The sequence below is a fragment of the Bufo bufo genome, chromosome 2 (assembly GCF_905171765.1).
Source record: "Bufo bufo chromosome 2, aBufBuf1.1, whole genome shotgun sequence".
Lineage (NCBI taxonomy): Eukaryota > Metazoa > Chordata > Amphibia > Anura > Bufonidae > Bufo > Bufo bufo.
The window spans coordinates 695310542-695336209 of record NC_053390.1 but is presented as its reverse complement, the minus strand read 5'-3'; the positions used below and the strand labels follow the sequence as shown (position 1 = coordinate 695336209).

General features: G+C 43.4%; 1 long non-coding RNA gene across 1 annotated transcript in view; it reads right to left on the bottom strand.

Moving 5' to 3' along the window:
- The window catches only part of LOC120991757, a 30332-nt gene extending 4903 nt beyond the window's left edge, over positions 1 to 25429 (bottom strand). Inside the window, exons 1-2 of the long non-coding RNA XR_005776800.1 lie at positions 25418 to 25429; positions 14781 to 14796 (exon numbers count right to left, since the gene is read on the bottom strand). This is a non-coding gene — a long non-coding RNA (uncharacterized LOC120991757). The remainder of the gene's footprint in view (positions 1 to 14780; positions 14797 to 25417) is intronic.
- Between the last annotated feature and the right edge of the window lie 239 nt (positions 25430 to 25668).

The window sequence follows — 25668 nt, the reverse complement described above, 5'->3', positions numbered from 1 at the left end:
TGGTATGATAGAACGTATAACACTAGTCACTATGCTAAACATGCACTTTATAATTGTATCACATGTCTGTAATTTAAGATGATTGTAACCACACCCTGATGGGTGGAACACTTTTTGTAATGCTTTAAATGTGCTCACTTTCACTGTCTCCATGCTTGAGAAAGGCTCGCAAGAGCTGAAACGTCGCAAACTTTGCCATAACATGGGTGAATAAACAGCTTTGATTTTTTCATCACATTTTGGAGTGCAGTCCTGCTTTCTATTTGATTATACTATTGGGGATTGCCGTTGCCCCCTTTTGGACATTGCACCCGCTTGTCAGGTTGGTGCTCCCGTTGGACTTTCTTTTTTCATATACTCTGCACCGTGAGTGAGCACACCTTAAAATATACAACATGTCTAATACGGAAACACCTTATGGCGGCACTTTTACTGTGGAGGAGGTCGACCGCATCATGCGTGGAATCGAGGGTGATGCTTCTTTTCTGCAGGCACCTACGGCCAAGGAACTTAAACGCAAGTATTTAACCATCTCTAAACGCCTTATTTCCATGAGACTACACATGGCTACACTGGGACAGTACTTTAAAGAGAAAAAGATTCCTAGAGGCATGCGCTCAAATTTACGCCCTAACCTCTTTCCCAGTAATGATTTGTTTTGCAAACGGTTTGAAGCATTATCAAATAGATACTCATTGGATTATATTTTACTCAACATTGAGTTTTTACAATTAGAGGTTGCTTCACTTACGGACGAACTGTTGGATGTTGAAAGGGCCTTGCAGGTGCAATCATCCGTGGATGAACTGGCGCAATATAAAGAGGAAATTAAAGACCAACTCAATAAATTACAGATGGAATTGGAGGAGGGCAAAAGGAGTAAATGGGTGCGTGACGCAGATGATTATAAACGAGGCGACATATATACATGGCAATCTGATATACCATCTATGGGCTCCAACCGCAACAATAAAAAAAGTAGGAGATTTATGCAATTACCCCCAGATGAGGAGAAATCTTTTTTAGGGGACAGTCTAGACACAAAAGGAAAGGATCAAGAACCAGGCGAGGAGGCCGCAGGTATAAACGAAAAGGGAAAGCAGCGATACAACCGGACCAGACAACAATCGACGAAAGTATTGCCCCAGAGAAAGAGACAATAGTGTTCAATCTATCTTCAGTTGAATTGACTGCAGCCCAACACAGTGTCCTCTCCAAAGGGCTTACATTTTGCCCAAACTCCAAGGTGAATTGGTTCGATCTAGAAATGGATCTAAATGATTTTTTTCGGTCAATTAAGTTGAAGGTGTTTTTTAAGGGTCATACTGTTGATACACTAACACACTCGAGTGAATTTTCGCTCAAGAAATTGGTTCTAATGAATAAAAGTACCTTTCTCCCCTATGTGGATGAACCTGCTATAGAGGCCTACATTTCCGCAGTTAAAAGGGATGTCAGAGAGCTAAAATCCCGTTTTGGTGATGCAGCGAGATTAAATAAACCCAATCTGACAACTGCTGAAATAGAGGCACTATCTGAACTCAGGAACAACCCCCAGTTAACCATTAAACCCGCTGATAAAGGGGGTGGAGTGGTTGTTCTTGATGCATGTAATTATGTAAAAGAAATTGAACGGCAACTGTGTGATGTAGATGTGTATGGTGTACTGCAGAATGATCCTAAATTTCAGATTATGAATACCATCAAAAATATTTTGTCCGATGCGGTGGCTGGGGGCATCATTGATGGAGGGCTAAGGGAGTATTTAACGGTTACTTCTCCCGTTACTCCAGTTTTATATATATTGCCCAAAGTCCACAAAACCCTTGTGGACCCCCCCGGTCGCCCCATCGTTTCTGGTACTGATTCTGTGTTTAGTAGAATCGCTATGTTTCTTGATAGGATCCTGCGAGAATTTTCGACGGCTGGAAAGTCATATATTCAGGACACTGGGCATTTTTTGCAACAATTGAGATCTGTTGATGCTGCAGATGTACAGACTGCTACTCTCGTGTCCTTTGACGTTGTATCTTTGTACACGTCAATAGGACACGAGAAGGGCATTTCTGCTGTCAACAAATATCTGGATGGGTCGTCCATCACACAACATTCAAAATATTTTATTAATATCCTGCTGAGGCTTATTCTGGAAAATAATTATTTTCTTTTCCAGGACACCTTTTTCAGTCAAAAACGTGGCGTTGCGATGGGGTCCAATGTGGCCCCAACATACGCAAATATCTACATGCGGCACATGGAGGAGGACTTCATCTATGTATCCCACCACTTCCAATATGTCATTGGGTGGTGGCGGTACATAGATGACGTCTTCCTCCTGTGGTCAGGTACAGAAACACAATTGGTTGAGTTCCATACATATCTGAATAGTATCGATCCTGACCTCCAATATACTGTGTCTTATTCCAAGACAGAATTATCCTTTCTTGACACCAATGTCAGATTGGTTGATGGTTTGATTAATACAGGCCTATACATCAAGCCAACTGACAGGAACACTATCCTACGATACGAAAGTAGTCATCCTCGTAGTTTAATCAAACACTTACCGCACTCACAATTCTTACGTGCTAAACGCATTATATCACAACAGACTGAGTTAGTATCTACATTGGATATGATGACAGGTAGATTTAGGGAACGGGGTTACCCCCACCGATTGCTGGATGATCAAAAAAATGAGATTTTACTCAATAGCCCCAAAAAAACTTCATCGGCCTCACAGAAAATCCGGAGGATACCTTTCATGTCCACATACTCTGAGTGTAGTGTGGAGATGGGACGTATCCTCAAGGACAATTGGAGCATCCTCGGCAGGTCAATCAAAGATGTACCTGAACTGATGTCTCCTCCCCTTTTATCATATCGAAAAAGTAAAAACATCAAGGACCACTTGGTTAGAGCGGATGTAGGCCCTAAGAAAATTAGCGTACAGCGAACATTGTCTAAATCGGGACATGGCTGCTATCCGTGTCTCAATTGCGTCAACTGTCGCTATATATGCAAAGCTAGATCCTTCATACATCCCTCTACACATAAAGAATATCCCATCAAGTTCCATTTAAATTGTTCATCTTCTTATGTAATATATGTGCTAGCATGCCCGTGTAACCTAATATATATATTGGGGAAACGTCCACAGAATTAAAACTAAGACTGAACAATCACAGGAATTCAATAAGAAAAAAACGTGCTGATCTTCCGGTCTCCAGGCATTTTGGATCCCTTGGGCACACTGAGCGGGATCTAAGATGCTGGATACTGGACCATGTCGAACTTCCTAGGAGAGGTGGAGACCGTCTAGCTATTCTCAAGAAAAGGGAATTGCGGTGGATTTATGATTTAGATAGCCTGCACCCCAGAGGATTAAATGTAGAGTTCAGATAGGTGCCTAGTGATCTGTTGCTTGCCCCCTTTTTCCATGCATTTATGTGTTACACTTTCCCCGTACTTGTAATAGTGTCGGAGAATTGTGAAAGTACTATATACAACTGCAAACGTAATAGAGTATAAAGTTGGAAACTTAGATATATTTTTTCTTGCCTTTTAGAATTTTTAACCCTCACGATGCTGGATGCGGATCCCTGGACTTTAATTTGTTGGAAGCGATGCAGCCCAATACCAACTACAGTGTCCTATTGTATATGCGCTACTCCAGAGACATTATTAAGCTACAGTGCGATGCTGTTTTCTGTATATGTTGAGGGACAATCCCTCTATGACCGCTTTTTCCAGCAAGTGGGTTAGGTAGGTCGGTGGGGCTCATGGAGATGTCCCCCTCCGACGTACACAGCCCCAAGGTCTGGTGTCCCTCCCGAGAGGTGGGGATCCCGGTCCTGATGCTGGCACCTGTAGGAGATCCCTGCTGCGGTCTGCTGCACATTTTCTATGTGTTCCGTTCTATGGTCACGACTTTGAGTATATACTCTGTATGGTTATTATTCACGTGACGAACATAGAGCGGACATCTAGGGCATTCTTCCCTGAACCAAAATGGCGCTGGTAGATGTTACCCTATAGAGCGCATGCGCACTATTTTGACATTGTGATTCACATGATGTTGTTACTCTGGGCATGCGCATTGAGGAGATCGAGACGCATAGGGAGCATGATGGTATATGTGGGCTCCATGGCTTTCCGAATTTCACTCCTGGGATCCCCATTCAGTATGTCTGCACTGTTTTATGATTCTAATTGGAACACAAGTTCTACATATATTTTGTTCTATATAAGAGGGATGGTATCCTGGTATGATAGAACGTATAACACTAGTCACTATGCTAAACATGCACTTTATAATTGTATCACATGTCTGTAATTTAAGATGATTGTAACCACACCCTGATGGGTGGAACACTTTTTGTAATGCTTTAAATGTGCTCACTTTCACTGTCTCCATGCTTGAGAAAGGCTCGCAAGAGCTGAAACGTCGCAAACTTTGCCATAACATGGGTGAATAAACAGCTTTGATTTTTTCATCACATTTTGGAGTGCAGTCCTGCTTTCTATTTGATTATATATATATATATATATAAAGAAAAAAAAGCAGCACACATTAATGGCGGGTGCAAATACTTCCAAGGACTTGTGACCTAAGTCCCTTATAAATATGTATAAAAAAGACAGCAGCACTCCAGAATTGTGATGAAAAATAAGTGGATGGTTTATTAACCAATCTAGCAGCAACGTTTCAGCTCTCTCAATGGAGCCTTTGTACTTTTCCACCATGTTGCTGAAATGCTGCCTTCTGCTAAGACGTTCCGTATCAGCTGGTGGTGCTGGTTGTTGTGGCATGCTAACAAAGCTTCTCCACATTTTGACCATGCTAACCCTCCCTTCTGAGGTGCTGGCGGTTCTCCAGCTGCATTGGCGAGTTCTTCCTCCTCCTCTGCCTTCGCCTTGTGCTTCCACTGAGCCCCCGCTGGGAATGCCATGGTAATGCCATGAGCAGTGCATCTACCAGCGTGCACTTGTACTCGCGCATCTTCCGATCATGCTCCAGTGACGGAATTAAGGATGGCACCTTGTAGCAGGGATCCAGCAGGGTGGCCACCCAGTAATCAGCCCTGGTTAGATGTGGGTAACTCGGCGGTCATTGCGCAGGAACTGCAGCATGTAGTCGCCTATGTGTGCCAGGCTGCCCAGAGGCAATAATAAGCTGTCCTCTGTGGGAGGTCATCTGTATTTCCCCAACCACGCTACAGTGATGCCCATGAGCTGCTTTAGGTCCCATTCTGCTGTGAATACGCTTCCTCCTCATCATCGTCCTCCTCCTCTTCCTCCAGAACTGTGTCCTGGCTGGACAGTTGTGTACCTAGCCTCTGTTGGTGTAGGAACCCACCTTCCGAGCCACTTGTGAATGACTGGCCTGATAACCATGGAAATGATCCCTCTTCCTCCTCCTATTCCTCCTGTGCCACATCCTCTTCCATCATCACCCAAAGCATTTTTTCAAGGATAAATAGAAGTGGGATAGTAACGCTGAGGCCGGCGTCATCGGCACTGGCCATGTTGGTGGAGTATTCGAAACAGCGCAACACGGCACACATGTCCCGCATGGAGGCCCACTCGTTGGTGGTGAAGTGTTGCTGTCCCACTATTGTTCCATGTCCGTCCACAGCTCCAGCGCAGTGTGGGGTTTTTCACCCAAACAGATAAGTTTAAAAACAGCCTGCTGTCGTTTCCCCCTGGCTGTGCTAAAGTTGGTGGTGCAGGTGTTGCGCTGACCGGATGAGGAGGTGGTAGAGGAGGAAGCGGAGTAGAAGGAGCAGGCAACAGTAGGCAATGAGAAACGTCCTGCAATCCTCGGTGGTAGAGTTGAGCGGACACCTGGATGTTCGGGTTCGACGGGTTCGGCCGAACTTCGCAAAAAAGTTCGAGTTCGGGACCCGAACTTGACCCCGAACCCCTTTGAAGTCAATGGGGACCCGAACTCTTGAGCACTAAAATGGCTCTAAAAATGTCATGGAAAGGGCTAGTGGGCTGCAAATGGCAGCAAACTGTGGTTAAGAGCATGGCAATTTCTCTGCAAACAAATGTGGATAGGGAAATGACTTTAAATAACATAAAATACGTAAACATAAAAAATAATAATCTTGATCTAGGAGGACAAGGTCCATATGGAGTAGGAGGTTGAGGAGACAGTGGATGTGGCGATGTAGGTGGAAGCGGCGGTGGAGGAGGAAGAGGTAGCCTACACTGCTTTTTGGTTTTAATTTAATTTTTATTTTTTTTAATCAGGGTACACCCCAAAACATTGAGAAATATGACCTGTGACAACCTCCTCCACTCGTGCTAAACACACGTTCACACAATACACTGGCTGCAGGGCAGGCCAGCACCTCCAAGGCATAAAGGGCAAGCTCAGGCCATGTGCCAATTTGGAGACCCAGAAGTTGCAGGGGGCAGACCCATCAGTCAGTTCGTGTAGGCATGTGCACACATACTGCCCCACCATGTCACACGTCCCTGTGATGTTTACGATCCAATTGGATATCTGCTCTATCAACTTTCAATGTTCTTTTCTGCACCTACCATGTTGATGACGGTTAGCGGCGAATCAGGGTTCCACGCCGGAGAGGGAGCGTGAGAAAGAGAGACCACATCCAAGGGAGATCAATAGATAAAATTTAAAAGTGAACGAGCGGAAATATTGGAGAGGCTATTAAAACGGAAGAATTGAAGGGGCTCGCGGCAATAAACCACTCCCGACTCGGGGAGGCAGTGACGATAAATAACAATACAGGGCTCTTAAGATGCCCTGTTATTGGAATGATTAATAAAAAATTATAGGGAATGTCACTGGGGTATTTTGGATTTGGAAACGTTAGACAGGAGAGACCCTGCTGCCGCTTTGTTGACACTAGATAACTTCTGCCTGATCGCACGTCCCCGTGACGTCCACGATCCATTTGGATATCTTCTCTATCAACTTTCGATGTTCTTTTCACGGTTATCGGCGAATCAGGGTTCCATGCCGAAGAGGGAGCGTGAGAAAGGGATACCACATCTAAGGGAGGTCAATGGCTGCATGTGATCGATCTGAAATGTGGTACAAGTTATTAAAGCAGATGGATCGAAAAAAAAGGGCCAATTGAAGACAAATTTTACAAATTTAATTCCCTGTCACCTATGCAGAGCAGGAGTTTTTCATCGCCAGAAATGGGTTAATGTCACCCACCAATGGAACAGATGATTTTAAAACATTTCGGTCCCTGTCACCTACCCTAATATGTAACAGACAAATTAGTGAAATGTTTTTACCTGTCTACTAGGCACAGCCGGGGTATATCACACTAGGTATAGCAGTGGTATATCACAGCCAAAAGTTGGTGAATTACACCCGAAAATGTAAATGACAAATGAATGATTTTTTTTTTTACCTGTCTACTATTCATAGCAGTGGTATATCACACCCAAACATCCGTCAATTACACCTGAATATGTAACAGACAAATTAGTGAAAAGTTACCTGTCTACTAGGTAGAGCAGGGGTATATCACACCCAAAAATTTGTGAATTTCACCCGAATATGTAACAGACAAATTAATGAAATGTTACCTGTCTACTATGTAAAGCAGTGGTATATCACACCCAAAAATTTGTGAATTTCACCCGAATATGTAACAGACAAATTAATGAATTTTTTTTACATGTCTACTAGGTATAGCAGTGGTATATCACACCCAAAAAATGGTGATTTTCATCAGAAAATGTTACAGACAAATTAGTGAAATGACGTAAAATAAAATACGTACAATTAAAAAAAAAATAAACTTGATTTATGAGGTGGAGGTCCATATGGAGTAGGAGTTTGAGGAGGCGGTGGACATAGCGGTGTAGGTAGAAACGGCAGTGGAGGAGGACGAGGTAGCCAACACTGGTTTTTGGTTTTAAGTTTTTATTTTTATTTTTAATTAGGGTACACTCCAAAAGGGTACACTCCAAAAGAGTGTGAAATATCCAAAATACAACAATGAGCAATTGTGCTGTAGTATAACAATGGCTGGTTAAGGCCGGTATACATGTCTATTCTGCACATGGTACGGACAAGTCCTATGGGATCAATGCCTGGTTCATTTTAATAAACTTGAGCTTGTCCACATTGGCTGTGGACAGGCGGCTGCGCTTGTCTGTGATAACGCCCCCTGCCGTGCTAAACACACGTTCAGACAATACACTGGCTACAGGGCAGGCCAGCACCTCCAAGGCGTAAAGGGCAAGCTCAGGCCATGTGCCCAATTTGGAGACCCAATAGTTGAAGGGGGCAGACCGTCATTCAGTATGTGTAGGAGTGTGCACACATACTGCTCCACCATGTTGCTGAAATGCTGCCTCCTGCCAAGACGTTCCATATCAGCTGGTTGTGCTGGTTGTTGTGGTGTGCTGACAAAGCTTTTCCACATTTCAGCCATGCTAACCCTGCCTTCTGAGGTGCTGGTGGTGCCCCAGCTGCGTTGGCAACCTCTTCCTCCTCCACTGCCTTCGCCTTGTGCTTCCACTGTGCCCTCGCTGTCAGGTGGGAATGCCACCAGCAGCGCGTCTACCAGCATGCGCTTTTACTCGTGCATCTTACGATCACGCTTCAGTGCTGCAATTAAGGACGATACGTTGTCCTTGTAACTAGTCCACGTATCCGTAGTTAGGCAGACCTTGCCACAGATAATGTTGCGCAGTGCACACCTGATTTTATCCCCCACTTGGTTGTGCAGGGAAGGGATGGCACGCCTGGAAAAATAGTGGCGGCTGGGCATGACGTACTGTGGGACAGCCACCGCCATAAGGCTTTTAAAACTCTCTGTCTCCACCAGACGGAATGACAGCATTTCAAAGGCCAGTGATTTTGAAATGCTGGCATTCAGGACCAGGGATCGCGGGTGGTAGGGGGGCCTTCCTCTTCCTCTCCAGTGTTTGGAAGATGGAGAGCTGAACGCTTCCGTGGGACATTGTGGAGATGCTTGGTGACCCAGGTGTTGGTGTTGCTGGCAGATCCTCTGTTTGCGGGGTGCCAAGTGGCACTGTCACTCCAGAGGTAGATGAAGAGGCCGCAACTGAAGAGGAAGCAGGAGGAGCCAGAGACCTTTCTTGGTTTTTGAGGTGTCTACTCCACTGCAGCTCGTGCTTTGCACTTAAATGCCTGGTCATGTAGGTTGTGCTCAGGTTGAGAACGTTTATGCCTCGCTTCAGGCTCTGATTGCACAGCATGTAAACCACTCAGCGCATTGTCTGAAGAACTGCCACGCCAGGGAACTCCTTGGAGCTGGCTTTGGTGTGCTGGGTCTCTTGCTGCGGTGGGCAGTTGGAGGCGTACTGTCTAGAGGACAGCCGTATTGCTTTTGCACCCTGATCCCTCGTCTGCTGTGCTGGTGGCTCTGTGCGACCACCGCCTCTTCATGACCTTGATTCCATGTGGGGTCAAGGACCTCATCGTCCTCCACATCATCTTCCACCCAGTATTCACCCCTGCCCTCCTTGTCGGTCTGCACACTTTCAAAAGCCGCAGCAGTTGGCGCCTGTGTTTCGTCATCAGCCGAGACGTGCGGTGGTCCTCCCATGGACTCATCTTGAAACATAAGTGGTTGGGCATCAGTGCACTCAATTTCTTCCACTTCTGGGGCAGGGCTAAGTGGATGGCCCTGGGAAACCCTGCTAGCAGAGTCATCAAAAAGCAGAAGAGACTGCTGCATGACTTGGGGCTCAGACTGCTTGGCTGATTTGCAAGGGGGTAAGGAGAAAGACTAATGGACATCGGCTGCAGGTGCCAACTATGATCTTTCAGTAGGAGACTGGTTGGGAAACAATGTAAAGGAACTGGAGGCACTGTCAGCAACCCAATCTACTATCACCTTTACTTGTTCAGGCCTCACCATTCGTAGAGCCGCATTAGGGCCGACCAAATACCGCTGAAGGTTCTGTCGCCTACTCGTACCTGAGGAAGGTGTTTCACTTATGCATGTAGCTGGCACAGATCGACCACGTCCTCTCCCTGCAACAGGAGCTCCACCAGCAGCACCACGACCGGGGCCACGTCCCTTATTTGACGCTCTCCTCATATTTCTCAAATTTAGGATCTTGCCTAAAATGATTTTTTTTTAAATAACAGAATAGAACAACAGTATCTAACGCGTGTATCTCACAATGACAGATGCAGCAAAGGCCAAAAATTTTGCCCAAAAAGGGTGTTTTTTTAATAACAGAATATGACAGCAGTATATAACACTTGAATTTCACACGTACAGATGCAGCAAGTGCTGTATAATTTAGCATTTTGCCCAAAAAAGGGTGTTTTTTAAAACCCACAAAATTATAGCTGTATTTCTAGCTTAAAATGCACAATGTGGCAGAGGCCCCAGATGGAGGGTATGGCCAAAAATGGGTGTTTTTTTAAAACCCAGAAAAAGTATTTTAAGCTTGTTTTTAACAATCACAGATGCAACAAAGGCTGCAAGTATTTTGCCCAAAAAGGGTGTTTTTCTAATAACAGAATATGACAGCTGTATATAACGCTTTAATTTCACACGTACAGATGCAGACAAGGCCGCAAATTAAGTATTTTGCCCCAAAAGGGTGTTTTTTTAATACCAAAATAGCACAGCAGTATCTAAAGCGTGTATCTCACACTGACAGATGCAGACAAGGCCGCAAATTAAGTATTTTGCCCAAACTGGGTGTTTTTTGAATAACAGAATATGACAGCAGTATATAACGCATGAATTTCACACTTACAGATGCAGCAAGGGCTGTAAAATTTAGTATTTTGCCCAAAAAGGGTCTTTTTTAAAACCCAAAAAATTATTGCTGTATTTCTAGCTTAAATTGCACACTGACAAATGCTTTAAAGTCACCAGATGTCGGATATTGCCAAAAATGTGTGTTTTTTTAAACGCTAAGTGCTCAACACCCCCCCTCCTCAGCGCCGCGCTCTGCGGCAAACACCCCGATCCTCCTCTCGCTGGCATCCCAAATCCCGCGAAGGCGCAGTGCCGGCGATTGCCTGCGCTATGATAAGATGACTGACGGCACTGCGCCTGCGCGGGATTTGGGATGCCGGCGAGAGGAGGATCGGGGTGTTTGCCGCAGAGCGCGGCGCTGAGGAGGGGGGGTGTGGAGCACTTAGCCGCGCTTCTGGGAGGCGATTTAGATGAACTTGGAGGCGTTATTAGTTTTCAAATTTAGCCGGGCACGGCACTTCAGAGGGGCGTTCCTGGGCACCGTGGAGAAAGAATAACGCCCCTCTGGGCTCCTTACAGCGTCATTTACATATCATAAGAATCGATTTTTTGAAGAAATGACAAGACTCACAATCAAAAGAACAAGACAGATGGAAAAAAGGTACTCTGTTAAACATGGATTCATGAAAAAAAAAATTGGTAAATTGCTAGTGACAGATTCCCTTTAAGTATGCGCTTAAATATAATTTCATAATGGCAATCCCAATCAGTATTTGTCAAATATAGTGCTATATTCGTAATTTATGAATATAACGCTATATTCTAAATATTCGGCAATTCAGCAAAGTCAAGCATTGCTATGCTTAATGCTTAAAGCTTTTGTGCGATCCGATCTACGCGCATATTCGAAAGACGATTTTTCGCAGAAGCAAAGTTAGTTAAGCAGAAGCAAAGTTAAGCAAACGTGCCGAGAATTCACATGACATTTCAAAAACCATTCAGTACTCATTTCATTTTAACACTATGTCAATATATTGCATTGTATGCGAAAATTCGCTACTAGCACATTCGGAAAAATATTTTCGTGTAATGGTTTTGGCGCCTAAACTACTGTTTGCGAGTATTTCTCATATAATGTATATTATGCAAAAAATCGGTACTTAAATATTACCACACATATCCTATCGTGTACTGACCCTTGAAATACTATTCCATGTAGCCTATTTTAAAACGGTTCTTCTATTTGCGTAAGGGCGTTAGGGTATTTGAGTCTGCTTGGGCGAATAGTCGAATATGGCGATATATTCGCAAAACGAATATTCTCTTTTTTTTTTCCCATTCCATGTGAGGTGATTGCTAAAACCTCCCTAGTCTTGCTTTAATAGCCAATGGGAAGGCATTGTCACAGCTTAGCAACATCCTTAGCAACCATTTAGAAAGTAGTCTACCTCTCACTATATAAATCGAGGCACTCCCCGGCAGCCATTTTGTGGGGTTGGTTTTTGCAGAGATAGGAGCTGTTTGGTGGTTGTGTTCTGTGCTGTACATTTTGATTGTGGAAGAAAATCTAATTAAAACTCTGATTTAGCTGTTAGGGTCTATTAGATAGGTTAGATTAGTTAAGTGAAAGATACAGTTAGTATTAGGGCTCAAAAACGAAAAAAAAAAAGGTTTGGTTTTAGTGTTTAATTTAGGTTTATTTGTCTTGTCTTTGTGTTTGATTGCGTGTTTTTGTGTTTATCTTAGTTTAGTTTAGTGTCCAAAAAACTAAAAAAAAGTTTGTTTTATTTGCTTTGAATTACTTTGGGTTTTAAGGTAGGGGGTTTATTTATTTTATGTTTATTGCTTTAATTTTTTATTTTTTTTTTACATTACAAGTCAAATACCATATTTTGGGGGGAAAATAGCAGTGCGTCTTATGGGGCGAATGCTGCGACCGTCCGGTGAATATGCTGAGAGGGAGGAGGGGCTGGGGGCCGGCATCTGTTTCTGTAATGGCAGCGGGGCCCGGTGCTGTCACTGTATTCTACTACACCGGGCCCCGCTCTCTGTAGTATACGGTAATCATATCTAACTTGTGGGTATTGTTAAAGTATTCAAATCATCTTAAATCTAGCGCTGTACTACTTACAACTATCTTCTTGTCAGTCAGGAGGCCGGGCAGGTGCTCGTAGCGTAGCTCACTACGCTCACTGCGCCTGCGCCGCCCACTTTATGAATAAGGCAGGTGGCGCAGGCGCAGTGAGCGTAGTGAGCTATGAGCGCTAGCCCGCCCGGCCTCCTGACTCTTATTTTCCTCCTCAAAAACCAGGTGCGTCTTATGGGCAGGTGCGTCTTATAGGGCGAAAAATACGGTACATATTTTTTCACATACACGTCCCCACCCCAATAAAGTTTTCCCCAAATCACCTTTATAATTTTATTTTATTTTATTATTATAAGTGAATAAACAATGAGTGGACCGGGCCGTGCAGGCAGCTGCGGTCGGACCAATAGAGTAGTCGATTCCGATGCTGGACCTCAGTCACGGACAGGTGGGCGCAGGTGGCAGGGGTGTCCACCTTATCCATGACTTTTTTAGTTCAAGCAGCCGTCCAAGGGCCATAAGGTCGCAGGACGCCGAGTCAGTGATGGCTCTGGTGGCTGACTCGAGTGCCACGGAGTCCTCAGCCCCAGTTCACAGCAGTAGCAGCAGATCTACACCTCCTGTTGAAGCAACCCCCACTCTCACAGAATTGTCCACGCTCATGTTCGAAAACGAGGACACTGAGCTAGTCATTCTGGGGGAGGCTATTCAGAAGGCGGAATTAGAGTTTAGCCCTCAAGATGGTCAGGACTTGTTGGAAGGGATAAGGGATAACGAGGAGGAGGAGGGGGTAGCACCAATACATACCCCTTTGAAATCCCTTCCAACAGGTACGGGTGGTTTGAGCCACACAACCCCCGCACCTACTCAGACCCAGGCGTCAGCGAGGGGAAAGCGGAGCCCGGTCATGGGCTCCATGTTAGCTGTTCCCCTCAGTCCACCACTGTTTGGTGGCACCGGGTCTGACATTGCAGATGAGGAGGAGGGTCACGCCGAATGGGTGCCACTTACTTTGTCAGGTGATAGCAGCACTGAAGAAGGTAGGCACCCGAGGCAAACGGTGTGGCAGGTCTCCAGGGAGCCCATTGGCAGGGGGCTCTACTGTTGGCAGTAGCATGCAGCAGCAGCAAGCTCCACCTGTGCGCACCGAGCCCCAACAGGCGCAAGCCAGCACCACCCAATCAGACAGGAGGTTGGGGCAGAAGTCGCCCGTTTGGGCTTACTTCACCCTGGCAGCATATGATGTTACAGTTGCCATTTGTAACCTCTGCCATGCCAGGGTGAGGAGAGGGAGGTCAGTGGCTCGGCTGGGTTCCACAGCCCTCACCCAGCACATGCGACTGAACCACTGGCGGGAGTGGGAGCAGATTAAGGGTGGTAGTAGCAGCAGTGCAACCAGCAGTGTGCAGGGGACAGCAGCTCCTGCTACTGTACAGCAGCTCTCCATATCAATTGCAACCACTGATTCCCACTCCCCAGCTCCCTCTAGTAGAGGTACTGGTACCAGCAGCCATACCTCTTCAACCAGTGCACCCTCCTCTATCTCCTCCTCTTCTGCCGTTCGGCGCCAGTAATCAGTTGCTGATGCTTTTGAACGCACTGCGCCCTACGCCTCCGAGGACCAAAGCGTGTGTTCACTCAATGGGCTCCTGGCAAGGGATATTGCCCAACATCTGCTTCCTTACAATCTGGTGGACAGCAACCCATTTAGGCAGATGTTGGAGCAGGCCCAACCAAGATGGCGTGTCCCCAGCCGCCATTACTTTGCCAGGACTGGCGTCCCTGCCCTACACCAGCACCTTGTGCAGAATTGAAAACAGAGTACAATAAGGCGGCTCAACTGCTCAATTGAATGGCAGAGGTGCTGAACTGCTAGTTTGACTCACACAGTCAACAAGGACTAAAATATATATTGTTTGGCAGCACTAATATTTGCACGGCCTATACAGCCATCCATCAACTTTTACCACCTTTTTTTCAATTTTTATTATTATTTTTACTTTAACCATTTATCTATATGAACTTGATTCACCAATTTTTTCACCAATACTTTTATTAAAGCCTGGTACCAGCCATTTACCACATATCTTTTTATCCGGCACACACAATCAGTGCCCAGAGTCTTCACTTACTCATCTCACGTCTAGGAATAACCTCATACATCATTTTAATTAAGTATTTAAAATAAAACTATTTTATCTAATCCCATCTATGAGTGTGCCTGCTACTTTCTTACCGTGTGCAGAATGTATGTCTGTCGCTGGATCACGCTATCACCGACAGGGTGCATCTCACAATGGATGCTTGGACCAGCAAGCATGGGCAGGGGCGATACATAAGTTTCACAGCCCATTGGGTTTCCCTCCGAGGCGCCGGGGAGGGATCGGCGGCATCTGAGTTTGTGGTGCCGCCCCGGAAATGCTCCTCTCCCGCAAGCCACTGTCTCAACGGCTGCTGAGCCCCCATGCAAGCGTCCCCGTAGCTACGCAAGTGTGGGGCACGTCCGCTGCCAGGCCGTGCTCCAGCTCGTGAGCTTGGGGGAACAGAGACACACTGGACCTGTTCTGGCCGCACTACAGGCTCAGGTCCAGAAGTGACTGATACCCCGAAGGCTCCAGGTATGGTTGTCTGTGACAACGGCAGCAACCTACTCGCCGCCCTTCAGGCTGGTAGTCTCACACATGTGCCCTGCTTGGCACATGTCCTCAACCTTGTGGTACAGAAATTCTTCCGTACATACCCAAGGTTGAGTGATATTGTGCTAAGGGTACGTAGGATTGCCAGCCACTTCCGACGCTCCCCAACCGCCGCCGCATCCCTGTCCAAACTGCACTCCATGGCCATCACACCCACTCCCCTACATCACTAATGTGGAGTGGGGACAGATACAGCAGGTCTGCCATGTGTTGGCCCCATTCGAGCAGGCAACCAATATGGTCAGCGGGGAGCATGTTGGCCTCAATGACGTGCTCCCCCTAGTGTTCCTGCTGGACAGGACACTAGATCGCCTGCTCGAGGCTGGGGAGAGTGCCTTGGTGGAACATGAAGAGTCAAGCATGCTCCACCAGGCCCAGGACGAGGAGGATGAGGAGGATGATGACTTAGTGGACGTCCAGGAGTCTGGGCCTGGTCAGGAGGGAGAGCCAGTGATGGGGGCACCGTTAGTCCGGGGGTGGGGCATCTCTGACCGTGATCAGCAGCATCAGCAGCAGGACGAGCAAGAGGTCATGGTCCCAGGCAGTCATGAAGAGTCACAGCGGGCTGTGCTCTTCCCCATGGCTGCCCATATGCTGCGATGCCTCAGAAGGGACCCCCGGATTATTAAAATTAAGGAGAGGGATGACTTTTGGTTGGCCACCCTTTTAGACCCACATTGCAAGGAGCAGTTCATCCCAGCCAGCCGGAGGCAGGCCCGTATTGCAAAATTGCGGGCCTGTCTGATCCACCAGCTGGAGGAGGCAAACCCTCGGCCTCCAGCTCCATCTTTTCCCCGCCGAGCAGGTGACCTTCTGGGTGAGATGAGGCTGTTCTACCAGTCTGTGCGACCCAGTACCAGCAGCAGCAGCATTAACATCAGTCACCACCAGCGGCAGGCCCGCATGGTGGATGACTACATGGGGTCGCTCGGTGCTTCCGAAAGCATGAGCACCGATGACCCCATGGAGTACTGGGTTGCCAGGCTGGACACCTGCCGTGAGCTCGCTCAGTATGCACTGGAGGTACTCCCTTGCCCCCCCTCCAGTGTACTGTCAGAGTGGGCATTCAGGGGGGCAGGTGGGGTGGTCACGGATGAGCGGACCCGTCTGTCCACAGACTCCATGGACAGACTCACATTTATTAAAATGAATGAGTCCTGGATCGGCAGTGACTTTCTGGCCCCCGCTGTCGGTTCAGGGCACTGAAGGGTCCCTTGTCCATCCCTCTCCTTAGCTCTTCCTCCAAAACTCTGTTGTTTTTTAACTGTTAACTGCCACGTTTTTACATTTTTAATTATTTATTTATTATCTATGAAATTTAAACTTTTTATCTTGTATATATGAATTAATTTTATTTATCTATATTATGTTTTTTTCATATTACAATCATGTACAGTAAAATTATCTAGATAGATTTATTTATTTTACAATCATGGTTTTCACAAATTTATTTTCATAGTAATGTATAAGTATGAAATATGCATTCAATCATGAATTTTTCACAATCAGTCTAGTTTGATTATTTTCTGTTTGTTCTCCATCTGGATTTTTTATTTATTTATTTATTTATTTATTTATTTGATTACTTTTGTTTATTTATTTTTAGTAATAAATCATGTGTATTTATATTGTAAATTATTAATATATACTGGTTGTATGAATGTGTTTAGAAATTTCACATCATGTATGTATGACATATTTTAACATTTTTAATAATTATTAGTATTTCCAATCATGTAAAGTCTGTTTTTATCTATTCTATTTTTAATATCTTCAAATCATTGTGTTATTGAGAATTCTATTTATTAGTATTCCAATCATGATATATAATTCAATCAAATTTATTTCAATCATATGTCATCACATGTTTGTTATTTGGTTAATCATGATGTGTACAGACTATACAGATATTTATTAAGTAATGGTTAAAAACTTTTCCTATTATATTAAATTAGGTAATTTAAATGTAACACATTTTCTCATTTAACTTTATTTTTAATAAATTATAAAGTGTTTAACAAATTCACATTTAACGCACATCAACAGTGACGCCGACCACTGCGTTAACGCAGCATTCCTCATCCGTGTGTTTATTCCTCAGAGCCAGACAGCGGTAGGACTGCCAGGCTTGAGCATCGGCTATGTTATCCTCCGTTTGTCTGTGAGGAGTCATGTGTACCGCCGGTCGACCCTCCCATTCACGATCGGCAATGTACACACTCAGGACTAATGACATGGGCATGACCACGTCCTCCTCTGATCGTGTGAGCCCAGAAGGCAGTTGAGAAGTTGGGTGCCATGTGCCATGTGTCCCCGGCTCTGCTGCTGTAGTTAGTTCCTCTCCCCCTGGGTCATGACTCTGTCAGGGTTCCCGTCCACTGTTGTGGTCCTCAACGGCTGCCTGAAGTGCGCAGCCTGGTTCTGTCATTGCAGATTATGCAGCAGAATAAGCACTCAGCTGCGAGGCTTTATTACAAACGAGGAGTAGTGTCACACAGCCCGTGGCAGACTTCAACATCACCACAGAAGTGTCTGACAGGCACTCTGTAGCACCTCACCTGTCATCCTGCAAGGAAAATATTACACTCTGATTGTAAGCCACCATGCATGCCGGAGTGACATAGAACTACCGTTACAATTAACCCTCCATACCTAAGTATCTGTGCTTCTTTTATGTTGACTTGACATCAAAATTTATATCCTGTTTGCTCATTATCGTACAGTAATCCAGTTCTCTACACTGATGATATCTTGATTTTTATATGATGTCTCCATAATATTATAGAGATGCGGTACCTAGATATCTTATCACATGATGGATCACTTGTATATATCTACCTACACCATCTCTAATGGGAAGGCCTGCTATATTCTTCCCCTTAACGATATCCCCATTATAGAGGCCTGGATTATTGTATTTACTTAGTTTTTTATCAATGATAATTGTCTTGTAAAGTCAAAACAAAAAATATACCTTAGCATAACTTACTTGTCTTATATTTAACGGCACTTCTTTGTAACTTCAACACACATGGTGGCTTACAATCAGAGTGTACTATTTACTTTGCTGGGTTACAATTGAGGTGCTGCCCTGTGCCTGTCAACCACTCCGTGGTGAAGTTATATCCTGCTGCATTCTGCGTTCTTTTATTTAAATTATGGCGTTGGCCCCGTCTGGTGGTGTGGAAATTTCAGGGAACATTATCCTGCTGCATATTCTGCTGCTGCTGCCCGTTATGATGATGTTGAGTTACATTTGGCCCTTTTTACATACAACTACTGCTACTGCTGCTGCTGCTAAAGAACTGGGGCAAGCTACATATGTCCCTCATACTACACCTCTTATGAAATCCTACTGATGCCAGTTATGATCATGTTGAGTTACATTCCGGCCTTTTTACATTCATCTACCTCTGCTGCTGCTGCTAATGCTGCTGAATTGGGGCAACCCATATGTGTCCTTCATACTAGACCTGTTATAAAAATCCTGCTGCTGCCTGTTATTATCCTGTTGAGTTACATATGGGCCATTTTAACATTACAAATACTGCTGCTGCTGATGCTGCTGAATGGGGCAACCTACATGTGGCCCTCATAGTAGACCTCTTATGAAATCCTCTTGATTCCAGTTATGATCATGTTGAGTTACATTTGGGCCTTTTTCCATTTATCTACCTCTGCTGCTGCTGCTGAATTGGGGCAACCCACATGTGTCCTTCATACTAGACCTGTTATAAAATCCTGGTGCTGCCTGTTATTATCCTGTTGAGTTACATATGGCCCATTTTAACATTAGAAATACTGCTGCTGCTGAATTGGGGCAACCTACATGTGGCCCTCATACTAGACCTGTTATAAAATCCTACTGCTGCCTGTTATTATCTTGTTGAGTTACATATGGGCCATTTTAACATTACAAATACTGCTGCTGATGATTTTGGGAAATGTACATGTGGGCCTGAAAATAGACCTCTTATGACATTCTGCTGCTGCTGCTAATGGCTGTTATGATCCTGTTGAGTTATGTTAGGGCCTATGGACATTACAACGACTGCTGCTACTGCTGCTGCTGCTGCTGAAGAGGGGAAAGCTACATATGTCCCTCATACTAGACCTCTTATGAAAGCCTTCTCATTTCAGTTTTGATCCTTTGGACTTACATTTGGCCCTTTTTAAAATTACAGCTGCTGCAGCTGCTGCTTATGCTGCTGAATTGGTGCAAACTACAGGTGACCCTCATACTATACCGCTTATGAAATCCTGTTGCTGCCTGTTATGATCCTGTTTAGTGAATTTTGTCCCTTTAGCAATTAAAACTAATGCTGCTACTGCTGCGGTTGCCTGTGCAGCTGAATTGTGGAAAGCTACATATGACCCAGAATCGAAAAATTTTGAAATCCTGCTGTTGTTGCTGCGTCCTGTCGTGATCATGCTGATAAATCTGAGGTCATTTGCACACAACATTACATGCTCGTTTCAGTTGATAAAATTCAAAGACTTACACTAAGTTGTTGACATAACAATGAGATGATACTACCTTCATCTGGATGTTGTTTTTTAACACCTTAAAATTTTTGTTAAATTTACTTGCTTTGGCCTTACCTTCAGACCTCAGTACTTAATGTTAATAAGATAATATGTAAAAGTCAACTATTGGAGACTTTATGTATTGTTTTTTTTTAATAACTTACAGAAACATGCAGACAATCAGACCCAAAATCAATGGACGAATATACCAACACTAAACCAAAAACACCAAAATCACATCTTTTTTTTTTTTTTTTTTTGCAGGCAGTATACTAACCTACTCATGTATGCCTGTATTAAACCAATTTACAAATGTCAAATTATAATTTATTATTCAAATACAGTATAACCTGTAGATGATGTATGTCCTGAGCGTGCGTAAACAAAGACTACCATGATGGATCTTGTTTTCTCTCTTCCACTTTCTAAATTATATAAATATGATTATGAATTCTCCTAACTTGGTTAGCATGTATTGTATTCTCGCATGAGCTCTACTAATTATTTATTGTCAATATTTAGATTAATAAATATGTATCTTAACAATTTAAAATAATATAAAAAAAAGTATATCACTTGTTCGGCTTCGTTACAAAATTATTTTATTTTATTTTGTTTTATAAATTTTTATTTTAAAATAAGTGCGGTTCGAGGAGGGCCTGTTGTGGTTCACGCTCTAGCAAGGTGTGGAGCGCATGTGGCCTTCCCTTGACAAAAGGTCTTTGGCAGTTGACACTGTACAGGACTGATTGATGAACCTACTTAATTTTATTTGTTTAATTTATTTTTATTTTGTTTAAATACGGATTTAGGTTCAAACATAGTGTCGTCTGTCATCCTGGGAGGGATGGCTGACTTCCATGTTGACCTCTCTACATGGTTGGCTGTGACTGGCGTTATACTCATCCGTGTGGAAATATGGTTTTGTCAGTGGAGCCATATTGTAACATGTATATATGCCTACCTACTTTTCTAGTTTAATTTAATTATTGGCAATAATAAAATGATCATTTGCTCATGCAAATTATAGTTAACAAATCCTTTAAAATGTGAAATATAGACTGACAACTATATTACGTTCTTTAAGACATGTCACCACTTAGAGAATTCATATACTCATATGTAATCACATGTTTCTGGATGTAAAGCAGAAGCTATGTAACAGTATCCAATGCTTAAAATAAATCTACGTATGTAATGGAAGATCCATGCTGGTTTGTTCTTTCCCTCTACCGTTATGTTTTTTTCAATTTTTCTTTTTTGGAAAAATAATTTTTGGGGTAAAGTTATGCACATGGGAAGGAATAATGCAAGTCACCCATACATACTAAATGGTAAAACACTCGGTAACACTGACATGGAAAAGGACCTAGGAATTTTAATAAATAGCAAATTAAGCTGCAAAAACCAGTGTCAGTCAGCTGCTGCCAAGGCCAATAAGATAATGGGTTGCATCAAAAGGGGCATAGATGCCCGTGATAAGAACATAGTCCTACCACTTTACAAATCGCTAGTCAGACCACACATGGAGTACTGTGTACAGTTCTGGGCTCCTGTAAACAAGGCAGACATAGCAGAGCTGGAGAGGGTCCAGAGGAGGGCAACTAAAGTAATAACTGGAATGGGGCAACTACAGTACCCTGAAAGATTATCAAAATTAGGGTTATTCACTTTAGAAAAAAGACGACTGAGGGGAGATCTAATTACTATGTATAAATATATCAGGGGTCAGTACAGAGATCTATCCCATCATCTATTTATCCCCGGGACTGTGACTGTGACGAGGGGACATCCTCTGCGTCTGGAGGAAAGAAGGTTTGTACACAAACATAGAAGAGGATCCTTTACGGTAAGAGTAGTGAGACTACGGAACTCTCTGCCTGAGGAGGTGGTGGTGGTGAGTACAATAAAGGAATTCAAGAGGGGCCTGGATGTATTTCTGGAGCGTAATAATATTACAGGCTATAGCTACTAGAGAGGGGTCGTTGATCAGGGAGTTAATTTTTTTTTTTATAAAAACACGAAAAACAATTAAAGTTTAAGATAAATACTTTATAAATAGAATGATTAGAAAAATAATAAAAACTATGTAATATAACAATTCCCCCTAGGGCAAGGCTTTGAGTTTGTCGTAGAGGTTTAAAAGCACCTCCACGGCCTTACTATTTTTTTCCGGGCATGGTGCTCCCGCAGCTCTTTGACATCCCGTTGGTGATCCTGCTGCAGCTCCAATATTTTTTTTTTTTTCATTTCTTTCAATACTGTAAAAAAAATATATATTTTGTGTAAATATTTACATTTTCAAAGAATATTGTATAAACCACTACAATGATGGTGACTTTAGCAGTAACACAGAATGGTAAAAAGCACTGTTTGAGTGGTTATGTCTACATAAATTCTGTTTGTTTAATGTATAATCTATCCATTATGGCTGGAATACTTATTAATTTACCTATCATATGTCTGCTGTGACATAAATTTTGAACAGTTGGTATTAATGAGAGGGATCTTGGGATTTTTGTACTTTTAAATTGATAAGTCAACACTATATACTCATTAATTAAACTACAACTTAACCATTCACTTTACACATAAGAACTATAAACTCTAATGAATTGTTCCAAAATAAACTACTAGCTGTAAAGGATTCCTTGAGATCTAAAATTAATTCAATTATATTCAGGAACACCACCCAATCTTAATGGTCAACGATGATCACTGTGGATTAATCTCCAGAATTCAATACTCTGTAGTGCACGAGCCATGTATCGTAAAGGTGGCATAGTATGACGGGTTTGGTTGGTGGTTGTCACATTTGTGTTGTTGTTTTAAATTAATGTTGTTCTTGTGATACCTTTGTAGTTTACATAATTGTTATACATTTTTATTTTTTATTTTTTGTGTTAAATTTGGATTTTTATTACTGTCTGCTTTGTAGTTGCACTAAGAGAAGAATCATGGATGCTCTGTACGTCTCAATGTGACTGTATGCCTCATTGAGATAATTTCTGTGAATCTTTACTGCTGTAACAATAGGTTTATAGAATCTTTCATTTAAAAAGGATATGGGGTATGTGTTTTAAGAGTGAACAGAGACATTGGGTGGGACAGGTCACACCCGTACTACAGCTTGTGGAATTTATTACGGTGTGGTTAAAAAAGCGGTTCAAATACAGTGTTGATTGATGATCACAATGCAAAACAATCCAAGAAGGGAACCAGACCTCACATAGACTGTAAAGAGTGTGGAGATAGTACTTTTTTGTTAATGCACTTATATATAAATGTAAGTGTGGGAATTTAGGTTATCCAATATGTGTGTCGTGAACAAAGATTCATTTTAAAGTGTTAAAATTATTATTATTGCTTGGTCAAAAAAAGTATGCCTGTTGTGAAGACTAAACTGACGTGTTTGTGTGTGTGAACAGTGAATGATTTAAAACAGCCCTAGTACATATTTACCCTCCTGATGGGGGATGGTCGCTACCTCCGCATCTTCGTCCTCATCCTCAAAGAATTGGGTGGGGGAAGCAGATTGGACTGAGGGTCCACCCTCAGGTCCCTCCATGGACTCGGCCTCCTCCGGGGGTCTAGGGGCAGGTGGTTGACCTGAGGGCCCGGGCTGCGCCTCCTCCTCCTCTTCCTCAGACACCTGCCACACCTCCGTTGTGTCAGTCCGGCGCTGGACTGAGGGCAGAGGAACACCTATAACAGCAAATTTGAATAAGTTTTAAAATAAAAATGTGAACATAAATGTACATATGCTTGACATTACTTTTGTATCTTTCACCAACATCTGTAATCATTATACCTGGACAATTTTGGTCCCGGATTTCCCTGATTCTGGCCGCATGCCTCCTCTTTAAATCTGAACATTTTTTGAGTATGGCCAGCCGCTTATGCTGGCCATCGTGCTCACGCCACAATTCATACACAATCCTGCGCACAATTCTTCTTTTTTCCACATGTGAGCGGGTCTGGTCATATCCCGCTCAAGCATTCTCTGCAATGTAAAAAATAAATAAAGCATATGATCAGATGTTATAACGGTTACTTTACAGCTAATATTCCGCTACAACATGCACTGCAGTATAAAAAAAACAAGCATATAATTTGATCTCATAACGGTAACATTAAATCTAATATTTACCTTTCAAACAATAATAAAAAAAAATTGGGGTGATTAACATGATGTAGAAATGTTTGTGGCTATAGCAAACTTATGGCAGAAAAAAGGCAGCGCATGGCGAGAGGTTCCCCGGACTTAAAAAACGATATGCATAGCTTTTAGTTAGACTGTCTCTCGCCGGGTGCTGCCTTGCTGCTGCCGGAACTCTGCCACCGCCACCATTATTGTCAATGGGGAAGAAGCGTCATTCTGGGGGCTTAGGTGACCTAGCAGCAGTACGGATACGACATGCTGTTCACCTTCTTGGAATAGTCAGACGTACTCCCCGCCTACTAATGTTAAAGTCGCGTAATCCTATGTTTTACAAATATTAGGGATTGTATTGAAAGTGTATGTGTGCGGAGTATGAGCAACTGGATACTGGCCATCTGAGGAGAGGTGTACCTGTCTAGTGAAGTGACGGTACGGTATGGGGCGTAAAACTGGTTTGCCTTCCCGCGGTGAACCAGCAAATACTGAATGTACAACATTACTTCTGACCACCAGAACACTTTTCAGAATCTATGGACTAGGCATCATCAAAGTGTGGTCCCCCTGCAAACTGTGGCCCTCCAGTGGTTGCAAACATAACACTCCCTTTATTCCATTATAGCCTAAAGCTATTATCCGAAGCCCATAATAGTGCATCATGGGAGTTGTAGTTTGACAACAGCTGTAGGTCCGCTGCTTCAAAATGCCTGCTATAGACTGTGTGTGTGTGTCTGTGTGTATTGTTGGGGGTGGGAGGTGGTCTTAGGAGGTGTGGGTTTGAGGTGGGGGTCTGGTGGTATATAGCGGTGGGTATATAGTGAGCGTATATTGTGTAAGGCGGAAAATCAGATGTGCAATGTGCATCTAATATAGATTTGTCTGCTATCCATACATAAGGACATTAATGTAGGCCGCATGTATGTATGGATAGCATGTAAATATCTATCAGATGACAGTGACATAATGCTCTGATGTCAGACCAACCATTTATTGATATGGAAAAAGTTTACCTATATTTTGTTTAAATCCATATTACATAACATATTATTTAGGTTTCATAGATAATAATGATTTCTGAAAAAAAAAAATGTTTTTTTTTAAAGTAAACTAGGTTTGTTTCCATTAGTAATTTATATGTAGGCACAAGCATTAAGCTAATTATGTGGAAAAAAAAATTTAAGTATTGCAAAATAATGTTTTAAATATTTTTGCAATTGCAAACATTTATTCAGAAGAGTTATTAAGTTAACCCCTTAGGGACCGGGCTCATTTTCACCTTAAGGACCAGGACATCAGGGCGTACAGGTACGCCCTGTGTCCTTAACAGGTTAACATATATTTGAATATTACAAGCATGTGCAATGTACTAGATTTAATGTTGATACATAACTTACTTTGATCAGGACTTCTTCCTCCGCCTTGCTGAACTTGCCTCCAACCATTTTGTTCAAGATGGATTTGCATCCACAGACATAAGAACTTGTTCTATCCGCCTTCCGGAAGAAGCCACGC